This window comes from Dermacentor silvarum, chromosome 6 (genome assembly GCF_013339745.2).
Source record: "Dermacentor silvarum isolate Dsil-2018 chromosome 6, BIME_Dsil_1.4, whole genome shotgun sequence".
Classification (NCBI taxonomy): Eukaryota; Metazoa; Arthropoda; class Arachnida; order Ixodida; family Ixodidae; genus Dermacentor; species Dermacentor silvarum.
The window spans coordinates 62,866,136-62,870,291 of NC_051159.1; the positions used below are offsets into that span (position 1 = coordinate 62,866,136).

General features: G+C 45.9%; 1 protein-coding gene across 1 annotated transcript in view; it reads right to left on the minus strand.

Annotated features, from left to right (window-relative positions):
* Positions 1-4,156, minus strand: part of LOC119455526 (uncharacterized) — a 582,670-nt gene that overhangs the window by 207,481 nt on the left and 371,033 nt on the right. The gene's annotated exons all lie outside the window — the stretch shown is intronic.

Sequence of the window (4,156 nt, forward strand, 5' to 3'; positions counted from 1 at the left end):
AGCAGATCTTTCGGTTTCTTATTTATCGTATTGTTCTCTACGAGAGAAACAATGCGCCAACTACTGGAATGACTACAGCTAAGCGAAACAACAGTCACGTTGCGCAAATCTTGAATGTAAAATAGATAACAGGAACGCAAAAGTAGCGAGAAAGTTTCGCCACAGATTCGTAGTGCATGCTCGCGATAAAGTGCAAAGCTTGATTTTAGGTTCGCTTGCTCTCTGGACTGAAAAGAGCGTGCAGAGTTTGCGCCTTCGCCGAACGAAAATGTGTTAAGGCAACAACAATGAGAAAGTTCGCGCCAGCTGCGCATTTATCCGCATGTACAGCGGCAACAGCTGATCGAGCAAGTCGGTGCGCTGCTGCGGCCCATGTTAAACGTGCCAAACTGAGCAGCTTGTAAGATTTCGGCAATCCTGGCGAGGCCAGCGTGACGTATCCAACTTCGCCGGCCGCTGTCTCGCACGCTCGAAACGCCGGACTATCTATCCGTGCCTTAACAGTGACTCAAAGCAGCAGAAACGTGCTTGTACTTTTCCGACCATCCAACAGTGCACGAGTAATTCGGTTCCACGACCAATGGGTTCAAGAATACATTGGTGATTTTCATCAGAATCTTGCGCGGGTCCGCTGTCAGGCAAGATGTTTGCACACACCGTGCGACCACTTCAGCCTCATTACCCACTGTGCCTCTCTCAGATCGGCTAAAATGATTTGGTCAGCGTAAGCTACTCGCTTACCTTCCGCAAAACAGCGCAAACCGGCCTCACACTGCACGAAAATCATCAAACTACAGTGTACTGTACATCAAACACAGCGGTTTCGGCGACGCGGGTACAGTGTACTAGTACAATGTAACGCGGGGATCTCCGTATAACCGCCATGTTGCACAGTGTAGCCAGACGCGGCCAGTTTTCGCAGCGCCCCCTGCAGTTCATTTGAGTTGCGAAAACAGATGTTCTTGGAAACATTATGTAGCAGGAAGTACGGTTAATCAAATATGCTATTGTGTTTCAGCTGTGGTAACAGCCTACCTCTGGCGTCACCGGAGTATACTTTGGTGAACGTCTTGAGAACGTATAACTCAAGAACTTTTTTAGATGTTTTTGTTGGAAAATGTGCGACAAGCTTGGGCGTGCGCGTGAAAGTGAAAAAGATTTTAAATGCGCGTGCCCGACGCGCAGCGTTACATGCCGTGCGACTTTAACAAGCCATATTCAATCCGTTAACGTCGCATTACAAAGCCTTTCGCTGCTTTCCCCCTTTGGGCGAACAAGTAGAAAAAGCCTGCGGGGTTATTTGATTCCTTTCCGATTTTTTCACTCGATGAGTCTGTCACGACAGTCAAAGTTCAGAAAAAAGAAAACGGCCGGGCGCACACGTGCGCGCCCGTTCAGCGTGTTTATCAGAGCCGTGCCTTCCTTTCCCTTTGCGTGAACAAGCGGTGAAGAAGCCGGAATTGCGATACCAGCTATCGTCACCAACAGATCTGGCTGCGCGCAGTCGCAAACGTGCCAAGGTATATCTACCTTGAACGTGCGCTCTGTTTGAGCGAACTGCTATCTGCTCTTGGACCGCACCACAGGGGCGCCATGGGGACGCGCTGAAGTTACCGCGAGCGATTCAAAGGGGCCGTACTCATGCTCGCAAGCGTTCGCTCGCCAGTGCTTATGAAGCTTCTCTTCCCAAGTCTTTTGCTCACGTTCAAGCCTTGACCAGCGCCTTCAGATACGGTGCAGTTCCTTACGGTACGTATACGTTTACCTGCTACAACTTGCACGCCACTTTTGTTTTGGTACGTGGGCCCGTGCTGGCGCGAAGTTTAGACTCAAATATATTTGCATGCACTGTATGTAGCAGAACGTTCTTTTGTGATCTGGGAGGTAAAGCTGGAGTTTCACATAATTGGTTGAATTATTACAGAAATTCTAGCTGCGTGTGGCCTTTAAGATGGCAGCAGCGTGCTGCATTGCGTAATATACCGGGGCTTTGCTCTCTTGGCTTCTCCTCTGTGTAGCTTCCAGCACGCTAGCAGGCAGGAAAATAGTCTTGTATTGGTGTGGTAACTTCACTTATAGTTGAAGGATTGGAAAACTATTTGCGGCATGAGATTCGTGAGGCGACTTCCTTTAATAGTGAGCTCATTCTATGATTAGTTAAGTGTTAATTAGGGTCCCTTTAGGAAGAGAATGGTTTTATTGACATGTGGTACAATACCGCAGGGATATTGCAAGAGACACTCGGAAGGAGCAGTTGCGAGCCTTGATTGTCAGGCTAAGCCCACATGTTGCTACAACCCACCAACACCACTACTTAAATAAAAGTAGCAAACTCTTGTAAGAGATTCGTTTGTAAACCATCTAACTGCTAATGACCTACTGCAAGTCGTGTGTGGATCAAACCATTTGCCAGTTTAATTTCACTCTACAGTAGCTTTTTCATATCATATCTGCAACATAATTCTGAACGTCATCGTACAGCCTAAGATATTAAAAGTATTGCTCAAATTTATAAAGTAAATGGGACCGAGGCAAAACAATGGCACATATGGTGCTATTTGAAATACCCAATCGCACATCTTTATTGTAAATCAAGTGTGGCTTACTCACTTTTTTTCTTCACTGTTGTATTACAGAGCAAACTTCTGTGGGCAGCCAGCGGTATCCAAGAGGGAAGGGACCTGGATTGCTGTGGTTACTGCAGCTGCGTCTTATGTGGTCACCTTTTCTACTGTATTAAAAAAAATTTGTAAAATAATTCTGCATGTCCTTTAATTTATTAGTCAATAAAGCCGCTTTCTCACAAGGTCAGGTAATTTTTTTTCTGCATGTTATGTTCATTTGCTTTGGATGTATATTGCACATTTGGTGTATGTTAAACAATTTTATGCAAGTTATTATAAATAATATAATGTAATGCTTCAATTTAATTTTCAGTTCTATATAGTAACATGTGTACTATGAAGCTAGCATACGGATGCATGGCATATGCTGAAGAAGCGGCCATTAATTTTCACTTACCACGTCGCAGTAGAATGACAATCCATAAATGCTGCTTTAAGGACAGCTATAAAAGCCTGCATATTGTTTCTGAAGCCATTATAGCTTATGACTTCGGAAACAATATGCAAGCTTAAGAGTTTTTGTTAGACGTCCCCAGAATTCTGTTGTAATTTATAACAGAATTCTGGGAACGTCTAATAAAAATTCTTGAAGTTGTTCTTGGTCGAGATGTTTATTAGCCAACTTTTTAGCGTAACGTTAGCAGGGCTTACTGAAGTACCTGTAGACGTCCACAGCTAGAAAATGTCTTGACCAGGGCAGCTATTAGACTTTTTGGATTATCCGTTCAAGACATCTTTTAGACATCAAATAGCTGCTTGTGTGTTTCGTGGGGTGCCTCCGCTCGCGTGAAGTGACCGGCCACGCTAGCCGCCTCCTGCCCGAACTTTGTGCGCATGACAACGAGTATTATCGAGAGCAAGTTGTAATTTCTAGTTGGCATTGTGTGTTACTCGGTGCATAATATTAAAGCGAAGCTGTTCACCCGCTGTTCGCCTTTGGGTGGCGTGCTCATCCAACGAACGGCATCTGGAAAAAGGGTTTGTGTTGTGCTTTCTTTTCCTGCTGTTTAGCTTCCAGCGAATGCGACCGCGTACATTCGACACGTTGTTGCAACTGCTGCGTCCCAGAATCACAAGACAAGACACCAATTACCGGCCTGTAGCCTGCATGTCGTGACGCGGACATTGCATTTGGCGTGGACGACGACACACATCGCTTTCGGCGCGGCGCTGATTGGTTTAGTAGCTTTGCGACCACGGTCGCGCGACTGAAAAATCGAGCGACTGGCCCAAAATGGTCGCTTTTCGAGAAAAGCGACCATTTGCGACCATTTGCGACTGGTCGCGCGACCACTGTCAGTCGCCGGTGTGAATGAGCCATAAAGAGCCTCATGGGCTTGAAATTATTCCGGAATCTCCCCTTAAAGCGTCCCATAACCCGTAAGTGATCTGGTGCTCCCTGTTATGGCCTCCGAGATTAAACAAATTAAGCCTTCGGAGCTCTTTGAGGACATGACCTTAATATTTCATCCAAACTCTGCCGTATCCAACCATGAGTTGCAAACTATGTGCAAAAGAAGTCGATGTGAGCA